The following is a 12,531-nucleotide window of genomic DNA, read 5'->3' as shown; positions in this document are numbered from 1 at the left end:
ATTATTTAACCAGGGTATTTTAAGAAACTTGAGAACAACAGATCTGTTTGATTAAAACAAAGCTGGCTATTTTTCATGCCCAGTGAAATGGCGTCATAAAATTTCTCATAAAGCTGAGACAACGGTCATTATTTTAGGACGTGGAGTTCCTGACCTCATAAAATAATAGCGCCAATAACGATGAAGTAAAACACTGTTGGGTCGTTCCAATGGATTGTTAACCTTTCGCAAACATCTTGAGCATCCTTCTCTTGGTATCATTTAACATTCCCAGTGCGTGGCTGCGCTGATAAAACTCAAAATCTGCATTTTTATTTGGCGCCGGTGAAATGGAACTTTCTCTGAAAAGAAAACAGCTAGTTGTCATGATTTTTTCTTTGCCTGGGTTATCTTATGTTGCATACCTTATCATCAGAAGTAGAAAGGATTGTATCAATATTGAATTTACTCTCATTATCCTCACCCTTCATAGTCTAGAAGTAGTTCATTTTGAGGAAGAGAATGGAGCCAAGGATGTTGACACGCAAGAAAGGCACCCACCGGACGCAAATGTGTAAAAAGAATTTCATCTCTTCATATCTCTGCTTGGCGATTCAATATAGGATTTTAATTTCGCAGATAAAAGATTAACTAGACCTGCACTGAAATCAATGCCTGCAAATCCAAAACTGTCAAGATGGGAACCTCGTTGAAAGTTACAATGCAAGCGGTAAACAGTGATTACCTGACTGGCATGTGTTCTTTCTATCTCTCCTCACCAACATCAATGCCTGTCGACATTTCATTGCCACATAAAATATTATTAAAACAATTTTTTTCTAAATTGAGACATATTCGCGTGTTAAATTTTCCATATGACTCGGAGATACACTTATGAATTACCCAATATTAATCTATTTTCCTGGATTGATCAATGTCAAAAGATTTTTAAATACCCATACCGACGGGTAATGATACCTTGGCCTTCTGATAGGAAGCCTGTTTCAATACAAAATGAGTCGCACAGCGCAATTCAATGAAAAACACACGAGCCCGTTATTATAGCTACGTTTAAATCCCTTAGTCACACTAGGGCGACAGTTTTATTTTACGTTCCATGCGCCTTGCTGACAAATATCCCATACTTGAATCAATCAAACGTCGCGCCACCAGTGTGTTCCAGGAGAGTAAGACGGACAAGGGATGGAGAGGCGACAGATGTGATGGTGCCACATCCTGAATTAGTCGAAGAGGGCGGCGACTACAGGAATTCAGCCTTGACTCCTCAGGCTGCCAAACAAATGCTTGAGATTCGTAAATTACTACATTAACGTGGGCCGACATAAATCGCTTCCGTGAATAAATTTCACCGTTTTATCGTCGACGAGGTCAAGATTGACCTCAGAAAACGAGCCCTCGTACGCGATAAAAGATATACAGAGATGGGGTTTGTTTGTTTTAATTGGAAACGGATTTGAGGAAGGAGGAGTGGGAGAAAGACTGATTCCTTCACCTCCCCACTTGTTCGCTACATTTACACCTATCGGCCTCTTCACCCGCCGCTGCGACGCCTCCTCCCCCGGTATTTCAACATTCCGCCCTCGTCCGCTACGGGAGAGTAGCGCGGAATCCCTTCACGCCCACACGAATGACGCTCGCCTTTGGTTTCGAGGGAATGGACCGATTTTTATGGGGCTCCGCCGAGAGGGGGCAATTTATGGTAGCCGGGGCGAGGAGGGCGAGGGGATAGTTAGAGCGAGATTGTGCGCCCAGAGGTGGAGGTAGGTAAGGCGGGGGGGGGGGGCGTAGATATGCTTACACCTGTGCGAAATGAGGAGCGGCGACTCGGGGACTAGAGAAAATTGTTTCAGGGAAAAAACACGGCAGCAGAGCGGGAAATCGGTGCACGATTGAAACCGTTAGTTATTGTCCGCTAATGATCCGTGAACTTACCAGTGACAACCGTTGTTTTCAATTATTCACTTTCGAATTACAATTCGACTTCTCCGAGTATCATCCAAGTTATTCGATTCGAAATGCTCATTAATGATTTGATATTTTTAAGCAACCCTCTTTCTTTTTAAGAAAAACAGATACTCAATATTCTAGTAATGTCGAGACGTATTATTCAGTGCTCCCAAATTATAGAATTCACGTACTTGCACTACACAGTGTACATGTATGTGTACGTAATTCTACGTACATGAGTAGTGACAGGAGATGAAAAAGATAATTTCTATAACCCTTCGTCGGACAGAGAAACGGAGGTTCTCAGGGAGAAAGTGGAGGAATGGGACTTGGTTTCAGAAGAAAAATGCTGGATGGAGAAAGGTTGTGGGGAGGGAATTGTGGCTATTGGTGGTTACATGAGTCTGTTTTAGCTCGCGCTCTGCGAAGACCCTCAGCACCCAAACCCGGGCCAGTTTCTAGGTTTTCACCAAATGTTAAACCAATGATTCGGGGAAAACTTCTTCCATTGTGGCGTTGAAGCAGTTATCAAAAAGCGGGCAGTGGGAAGCGGTGTGTTTTAGGATGGGATGATCGAGGAATGCGGGATATTTCTTTGAAATAACGGTGGTCGAATGAATGGGAAGGGTGTTAGTGCATTCACCTATCTTAAAAGAGGGACAGAAGTCAAAGGAGAGGTATTTTTGAAACCCAAGTGGCCTTTGAGGATTGTTTGGATATAAAAAATGTCTACCGCAGAATTTTTTGTAAGCGCTAAAATATACTATAACAATTACTACCCGTTCATCAGGATCATTTAACTGGGAGAAAATAGTACATTCTCAAAGGACAAAGCCTGACTATTGGCGTTCATTTTTTCCAGTTTGTGATTAAAGAACAAATAAATACCGAGTATTGCATAACCTCAGATAAATACAATAATAAAACTGGTAGTTTCAGAAATGTATATATGTTAGTCCATTGACTGATACGTACTCTCCGTTTGGGTAGCTTTATCAAATATAAATGAAATATTTTCGTATGAGAATGTACTAATTATATTTTATTGTATTTATTTTTAATTTTTTGTAGAGCAATTATGAATTATTTTATTGATTTCAAAACAGTGGATTCGATTTCATGACGCTGAAAGAGTGGCTCCTCAGGATATTGTAGAAAACATTCGGAATACACGTTTATTCATTGAAACCTATACACAACGTTCTAATAAAAAGTATCGGTAACAATTTTTTCTTGGAGTGTGCGTGAAGTCAGACCGTCGGTTAAGTGTGTTCATGGTTGCAGATCGTATTGGTATTGATAAAATGACAATGAACAACATTAACACTGAAAATTTGGCGATGCGAAAGATCCGCACTAAACTCGTCCCGAAGATCTGGACGGACGACTAAGAGTAGGGTCGAGTGTCTGCTAGCGAAAACCTTTAGCAACGACATCGCGACGGTTCCCCAACCCCCTTACAGTCCCGACTTGGCACCAGCAGACTATTTTCTATTGCCGAGAGTGAAACCCTCCCTCAACGGTCACCACCATGGTACACTACAATGCTGTAAAAGAAGCTTGCACGCGTACCCTTAAGAACCTTCCGGAATCCGTCTCACAGGGAGCCTTTGAGTTGAGGAAAAGCCGCTGGCAAAAGTGTGCCCACGTTCAAGGGATGTACTTTGAATAATGTTCAAGCATTGCAGCAACATCTGAAATTACTCTTTTTTTCCAAAACTATTTCCGATACCTTTTATTCAAAACATGTATATCGTTTGCCCCAGGGATTCTGAAAATTCCGGAAGCTCGTTAGGCAATATTTTTTTTTTCTAAAACATTGGAACACAATGAACAAAATTCAGTGAATACTGCCTTTTTTGCAGCAGTATGCCACCTAAGAGTGGGCTTTTGATCCACCTTAGGGCTACAAACTATTTTACTTGTAAACCCTAATTAACAACATACATAAACTTCTTAAATCTAATGCTGCAGACCAAAAAGTAACCCCTGTGGCAGTAGTTTGAGGGGAGGCGACCGAGCTAAGGTCATTTGCGCCATTAGGGATGGACAGAAAAGATTAAAGGATGGAGAGAAACCCGGCGTCGGCATTAGTCTACTCTTTACGAAAGGCGCCAAGGGGTCCGTACACATAACGTCCCATCCAACGGACGGCGTACTAACTCAAAGTGCGCTCCACAAAGCACCTCAAGTAGGGAACGGGATAACACTGAAAAATATCTGTCGCCGCAGGGATTCGAACCCGGGCCCTCTGGGTGGGAGCCAACGCACCATCCCGATCCCCAAACAACCTCCGTTTTCGTGTAGCGATAGAAGTAGTGGAGGGAGCCGAATGGACGCTGCATTGACACACACAGTAGGTCAATACAACTCGACCCGCGGTGGTTGGATTGGCGCGCCGCTTGTAGTTTGTTTACAATAGCGAGTCCAAATGAGCAATACAATAGAAATAAACGCCAAATGTAAACCGTCCGTTCAATGATAAGGTTTTCACTGATAAAAAAAATTTAGAAGCTCTTGACATTCATCGGGCAATTTGTGTTCTTTACGGACATGATGTGATGAGTGACAAGAGTTGTGCGTCGATGATGACGTTTGTTTAAGAGTGGACAAAAATATCAATGATGATGGTAGAAGTGACCGCCCATCTTAGGGGAACAATGAGCTGCATTGAAAATTGACGAAACAATCGTGAATACCGGCGTTTTACGACATCTGAAATCTTAAGAAAGTTTTCCACATATTTCTACGACTCTGTTGCATTTAAGTATGACTGAAAAGTAAGGCTACTTAATATTTTGTGCTCGTCTCAATGAAGAACTTCAAGGTGCCGTCATCGGTTGGCTGCAATCTAAGGCGACAGAATTTTATGCCAGAAGAAATTTGAAAACAAGCCCAGAGATATGGCAAATGTTCACATCTGCTTGGCGAATAAGTATAAAAAAGTAGAGATGTGTAGTTTTGAGATGAAAATAATATATTCTCTGTGTCTATTCAAGAGTATTTTTTTATAGTATTACTGAGGTTACTTTCTGGATAGCCTTCGTACCAACTTATTTTTAGTTCTGCATACTTCCACTGAATTGCACCCTCTGTTGCTGTTTTCAGCCTCCTGCATCAATTTGCATTCCAATTTCTCCCAATGGCCATCTCTCTTTACCTATCATGCCTGAAACTCCATTCTTCTCCATATTCACATCTCGGAAAACCTACCATCTACGCTTATCCTCTTACCTCAACAACCAACGTTCTTGAGCGATTAGAGCTAGTCTCCATATAAAGTTTCCACCAGTCTTTTCTTTACGTCTTTACTTAAGATACCTATCATCAACTCTTGCCTCTTCGTAAACGCTTCCTTACCTAAAGCAATTCATCTTTTTATGTCCCTACAGCTCTGCCTGCCCACCGCCGAAACACTTCCAGAATAGCTGACCCGTTCTACCTGCTCTATTTTATGATCGCCAATTTTAATGTTTTACTTAAACTTCCTTCTTTTTCGGAATCTAAACCTTTTAGAGACACATGAACAAATGTACATATTGCTTCGCTAAATTTTGGCTCCTATTCAAAAGCAATCTTATAAAAGGTCCATGGCACACCTGAAATATTGAAGATCAGTGTTGAATCAAAACCCCCAATCTCAAGAGCTTTAACGATTAGGAAGGTGTAAAAAAGTCACGCATGCGTGATCATTCATTCCTTCTTTTTGGTCGCTCCTTAATAGTCGACAAACTTTCCCATTCATTCAATTTGTGTTCCGGGGCGTGGATCGTCGGAAATACGCCTTTTTTACCGGGTCTGAGTTTATCCCGTACAGGTTATGGTTACATGGTAAATTTAAATTGGGAACTCGGCAGCAATTTATGATTCATTTTGTTTGCGCAATTCAGAACCCAAGGGGGAATGGTGATTACAAGTATACAGGCAACCAAAAATATCATGCTGCCGTGCCCCTCTCGCTGACCTTAGTTGGGAGCGATTTCACAGTCAAAAAATTTCCGCCAATTTGCATGGTAATCCAAAGGTAAAGAAATACAAGGAAGAAAATTCCTCGGGACCAACGCGTTTTATTTATTTAATGAGTGGTCCCATAGATTTTCGTTGGATTAAAGTCCGCGAATTCGTGCTCCTTTTAGTCCTGTCATTACGTCGTCCAGATCGATTTAATGGAAGCGAGGAAAGTGATGTTTTTGTGAAAAAAATGATAAACAAGCATGAATGTTTAATAAGATGGGCGGAAAAGATACAAAGCTATCCCATCTAAACTACGGTACGACAATAAGTGTGGACGATAAGGTTATATGATTCGGGAAGTCTTTCCAGGATAATATAGGGATTTCAAAGAAAAAAATAATTCTATTTTTACCAGCCAAATTTCACAAACAAATCAATAATTATAATGCTAAAAATATATATCTGTAGATTGGAAGTAAATACTTCCATCAACGGGTAATAATATTACTTCATTGACCATAACACACGATTACAATAGCAACTTTGTCGTCGCCAGATAGATGGCCAGTGTTAGAACAAAAAGAGCTTTATAAATTTCTTCACTCGCTATGAAGTACGCCCGTTTCCATTTTTTGTTGCATTTGCGTACGTGTCACTTAAGTTTGAACCTTAATAAAAGCATTTTTCGTAATCAGGGAATTGCATATTCCCTGATTGAAAATGAAAAGTCCAAAAAAAAGTGAAATGAAGTCCACAAAACAGCAGCGATAATTTTTAAGTTCTGCATATATTTTTCGGGAAGTTTTCTTCTGCAACTTCAAGAAAAGTTTTTAATAAGCACACAATACCACGAAAAGAATCTATTTTTCACCTTATTATGCCATTCCCGCTTCATAATCCTCATGAGACAATCAATTTCTCATTGCTGGGAAACATTCTTTTAACAACTTGCTTGAAATATAAGAGTATTATGCACATATTTCGCCACACATTTACACATTTCATTCCACTGTTAGGGCCAGATAACCACTTTAATCTAATTTTTGATGAACACCATGCTATTCATTCTTATGATTTTACTTTTATCACGCTGTTCCCGCTACCTTAGCCTCTTTTATATCTCAAGTTTTTCCTTGCCTACATGTTATGTCCAAGAACTCGGCGAGGGCAGTTTATAATTCTTTAATGCGCCAGGAAAAAGCCCTGACCAATATTCAAGAATTTGCTTTGTTTACTATTTTTATCTTCCACTCATGTTCTTCTTCTGCAAAAAATTCAAACGACTCCATATTTATCCTCACCGTGTTACTGAATGAAGAAATGAGAAAAGTCAAAAATCAAACTAATAGCTATTTTTTCCGTCGATACTAATCAAATAACGGAGAGAAACAAAAACACTGAAGGGGAGAATCGTAACTTCGGAGAGCTTTGTGGCAACGGAAATTTCTAAAAGAGAAGGCCAAGTTTGGTTGCAGATGAGGCGAAAGAATCCCTTCAAGGGATTTCCCCAAATCATGTTTGCGCTGTCTAAATGGCTACAACGAAAACGGGTGCGGAGAGGGGAGTTTTCCGTTTTAGTCACAGGAGTCATTACCCTTCTTTAAACATTGGCGCAAGGAATTTATTCCGTGTCACTCTTTACGATTCCTACTAGCTTAGATATACCTATCACCCATTTCATCAACTATTTTGATAGCTTTAGAAGATTCCAAAAAAAAGTAAGGTGGAACGTGGTGCTGGACCTTGTGCATTTGCTATCTCAAGACAAATTTTTATTTACAGACTTCACCAAATTATTACACAGGACCATATCCTACTTCACACACATCATTGATATTTACATGACACGGACCACTCTTACCCATCGATACACTGGATCCTATTTTCTAGTTTAAAGCTTTCATTCCGCTGGAAGCTACAGTTGCGTAGTGTATGGTGTGCGAGTATGAGCGCAGTTATTACGAAAGGACAACTTAGTTGATAATTCACCTGAAAAAAAATAGGCGACAGTTTTTCTTACCACAAGAAACCTTTGAGACTTTCAATAAATACTTGGGCGTGACTGTTTTTCCGTGTCGAACTGTTTTCCCGTCCCAATATCACTTGAATCAATTCCAACTGTTTCTTACCTCGATGGGGGGGGGCAGTAAATAATAAATTCTGCATTCCTGATATGTGGTTTCTCATATCTGAAGATCGATGACGTAGCTGCTGTGAGAGGGCAATGGAAATAAAGGAGTGACGAAAAAAGTAGGCAAAGTAATGACGAAAGTAGTGGGTTAACATGCAAAATAACGCAAGGGATCGGTGAAAGTCGTCGGTAGATGGTGTCCATAGTGTGCCGTAGGTCACGAAGCCGAGTTTATTCAACCATGAGAGTGTAAGACTTTTTAACGATACTAGACCGTCAATCCACCGTTGTAATGAAATAAAATTGAGCAACGCTTTCCTCAAAATAAAAACTTACAAGTGAAACAAAAACTAAAAGAGATAGTAATATGCCCTTTGCTAAACATGTGAAAACTCATGGATATGAGTTTTCGACCAACTTACCGCTTGTACCGTAAATGACTGGTCGCAATTGAAAACAACTGTTTCAGTGATAAGAGACACTGATTTTTACTTAATCTCAAGCCCTTATATAAAAAATAAAGATAATTATAAAATCAGAATTCAGAAATAATCGAAGAAAACTCGAAAACATAGTACTTGGTAAAAGCATCTTAGGTTTTTATTTGTCTTTCCAACCATCCCACTTACACTTCCAATGGTTTGAGACATTTTAAACGCCCTAATATTTTAATGGAAAAATCCGTTTCTTTCCTATTCCGCGTTTTACATTCAGTGCATTTATTTACAAAAATTAATCTTATGGCATACTAATCCATAACCTTAAAGTGTGAACCGTAGTCGAAATACGGTTTGTACACTTTAATACTCTTTGGCTCCGTTTCAATATTATCCTCGACCTTAATTTCTTAAATAATCAAATATAAGGAGTATTTTACTTAAAATTAGCAAAAACAATTATTTTATAATTTCAATAACGATGTATTCCTAAACCTAAAACTTTCACAAAGTCTATTTTTAAACATTGGTGAGGTAAAAGTTTTCAATGTTAATAGGAAAATGAACTATTTTTAGCAGTCAGCCCGCATAGGTTCTTTAACATTGGGGACTGTTTCAGAGAGTATACCTACATTTGACTATGAATTACGCTCAGTAATAAATATTATAGACAACGCTTCAATCATTAACTACCATGGATGGCATTTGCACCATTCACGAGGTGCAAAACTATCCCCTCACTTGTGATTCCACGCGTGTCTCTCCATGTCACAAGCGTTGTATAATTCACGATTCTCCGTGCACACAGACTGCGGAGTCTAGACGCAACTTAATTCGAGGGGCGGGAAACTGTTCCGCTCAACTTGTCGATGGCGCGTGTTCAAATACCACAATTGGAGAGCACTAACGCAAGTCCCTCCAGATCTCCCTACCGAGGGCAACTCTGACACAATCAATCTCATTAGTGTCTGGCACTGGGAGAGTCAGAATGCAATTGAAAACAAAAGTCTGGGCAAACTTATCGGAATTTTGGATGGCAGGAAGTTCTCGAATTGGAGAAAAAATAATTAAATTTTATTCGCCTCAATTCAAGTAAGGGCCTTGATGACATCCAATTATGATTTTATGTGCACTGTTCGCATCTTACAAATAGGTAAATCATGAAGTTGAGTCTATTTATATGGTTTTTGACGGGAGGATACTACAAATATACAAGCGCCATTTCCTATGCTGAATTATTCAAGTTTTATAAGAGATGTAGACTTACTACATCAGACCTAACGAATTTCTGACAATTTACTACCTCAATAAATGGCACAGTTGAACCAAATATCTCACAAAATATTATAATTGACGCTGTGTCATCCAAAAAAAACTTAAGCTCAATTGAACCGTGTTCTCAAACCGTCCTTCGTGCATTCCCATATTTAGCATCTCACTTCCTCAAAATTCCTTTCCCCACATCGAGATTATTTTGAACCCAAATCCTCATTGAACAATAAAAATAAATTTAGACTGGTCAGAAGTCGGCGAAAATGATGGTACGGAGGAATTTCACAATGAGTCACCGCCAGAGAATTCAATGTAGACATTATTTTTGCACAGTTTAAGTATGCCCCCAAAAATATGTGGAGACCACCCTTTCCAGTAAAACTTGATCACAGGAACCCATGTAACATTGTACTAAAATAATGCATGTCTGGAGTCCACATGGTCAGTTCTATCACTTAGGATTTGGGCAGTAATATCCTTGAGTCGTATGCAAAGGAAATTTCGATTATACGGATGCACGAATACAACCGTCGTAAAAGTCACTTGCCCAAAAAGATACGACGGGGCCTCGCCTCTATACATGAATGTGGTCACATTGCCCACAGCACTAAACTGATACATATCAAGGATGCCGAAAGGGTGAAAGTAAGGGTGAATTGCGTATATTATGGATAATGGACTGGAAGTAGAAGTACTGACGCCGAAAATAACTGAGAGAGAGGGACATCAAAGAACATTTGAGAAGGAAATAAAAACCCCTTACAAATGAACGGGAATATGTTAAACACATATAAATAGAATTAAACTTCTATATTTGGATATCTTCGAACGAATACCATTCATTAGATATCTCAAATAATAGTTTTTTTACAAAATCAAACTAGCTTAGGTTGTCACTATCTAAAAGTTGATTATCTCCCAAGATTTCTTCTTCCTTATTGCATTGCGATTCAAGATTACCTGTTTAATTCTCTGCAATTTATATTCGGCCACCGCGCAAAAATCTTCTTTTCAATTTATCCCGATAGATGAAGCATTAGTTATAGCAAAGTTGACATTTCATCAGAAGTCACAGATACGAAAATCTGAAAGAGGTGTACTTTTTTAATAATCTCAATGAATAACAACCATTATCATCCGTTTCTAATGAAATATTTTTAGTTTATTGGCAATAGAAAATGCATGATGATGTTGTCTAATTATAATTCATGAATAAAATATGCCTTAGTAAAATTAAAAAATTGAATTACATCTATAATTTTATTAAATAATTGACAGCAATAGATTTACTTTTGATAAACATAAGATATTTATTATATTATACATATTATAGCATATAACTGGATAACTGCGCTGACATCTAGTGGATATTCCGAGAGCCTTATTAACTACCTTCCTGATTTAATTTGCCAGTCAGCCAAGGGGTTGTAAGCATTGCAAAGTGCATTTGAATCTCAGTGCGATAGATAGAGAATTATAATAAACGTAAGAAAAACAAATGTTATTTATTTTTGATGAAAAGAAAACCTAAATTAAACGTTAAAATAGGAGTTCGTAAACTTGAGCTTGTGGAAGGTTGTCTATCTTGGAAGTGTCTTGAACCAAAATGGTCAAATTTAAGAAAGAATATATAAGAAGAAGAGTTGCTTTAGGCAAAGAAGCTTTCACGAGGAGGAGGGAGTAGACAAGGTAAGGATGTTAAAAAAACTAGTTAAATGTTTGATATGGAGCGTGTTTTTTTACGATTCGGAAACATAATCGTTGACTCAAGATGACGGGCGTAGACCAGTGACTTTTGAGATGTGACCGTGGAGAAGGATGGCAGGAAAGGTAAGTACAAGATGGAGGTAAATAAACAAATGGGAGAGTATGAGGCATGGTGGCGGAGTTGAGAGGAGTATTTAGAGAAATCCAGAGGTGGTGTGAAAGGTTGAATGCAGGGCATTTCGATTGCCGATGGACTGTTGAAGACTGAAAGAGGAAAGAACATTGGTACACAAGCAAGATAGGAAGAGCATGAAAAATTGAGGATGAAGAAGATTGAAGAATGAAAAAAAATCATGTAGGATGGAATTACGAGAGATAGTGGGCAAGTGGAATAGAAGAAAAGTTTATTGTAGTGAGGTGTTAGTTAACGCTTTACTAAGCGAGGCCAATAAATGCAGCGGTGCTCATTTTCTGCCCATCCAAAACCTCCCTTAAACGATAAATTACCACATAATAATTCATCAAATATTTCGGTGCATGGGAAAAAATACTAAAAGGATGAAAATTCTTACAAGCGCGTTAGGGGAAAACGTGGGTTCATAGTATGGTGCGCCCTAAACTGAATTAAATCCGGAGACCCCTATTTATTTATTTGTAGGTGCTTCTTTCTAGCGCTGAACCATGTATCGATTTCTCCCCATGGCCTCCAACCCCATATAAAAACGGACTTAGGAGGGAAGTCAGGTCGTCCAGGCGACGGAGACCTTAAAAAAAACTCCCCACAACAATAGCCGAAAATAAGATCGGTCCAAAATTCTGCCTTAAAAAGTAGCCGGAAAGAACGGGAAGTTTCATGAGAGAGACCGCTGGGAGAGAACGCTAAATTTAGCCATAAAACATCGGACGGAGGATTTCAGACGGTCACAAAGATGGTCTCCTTTAAAGACACATTTTCCTTATATGGAGGAGGGACCGAAGGGTAGAGAGAAATACTACCGAGTTTGCCAAATGTGTCCTCTGACCCTTTCCTCGTGTCTTACAGCGCAAATATTAACGGCAGGTATCCATGTGAGACTTTGTGCC

The 12,531-nt window shown here is 39.1% G+C and overlaps 1 protein-coding gene across 1 annotated transcript in view; it reads right to left on the bottom strand.

The window, feature by feature from the left end:
* The window catches only part of LOC139688092 (growth hormone secretagogue receptor type 1-like), a 570,688-nt gene that overhangs the window by 514,678 nt on the left and 43,479 nt on the right, over nt 1–12,531 (bottom strand). The window lies entirely within an intron of this gene.

This window comes from Hetaerina americana, unplaced genomic scaffold (genome assembly GCF_022747635.1).
Source record: "Hetaerina americana unplaced genomic scaffold, ioHetAmer1.1.p SCAF_2, whole genome shotgun sequence".
Taxonomy (NCBI): Eukaryota; Metazoa; Arthropoda; class Insecta; order Odonata; family Calopterygidae; genus Hetaerina; species Hetaerina americana.
The sequence above is the reverse complement of the archived record's forward strand: the minus strand, read 5'-3'. Positions and strand labels throughout refer to the sequence as shown.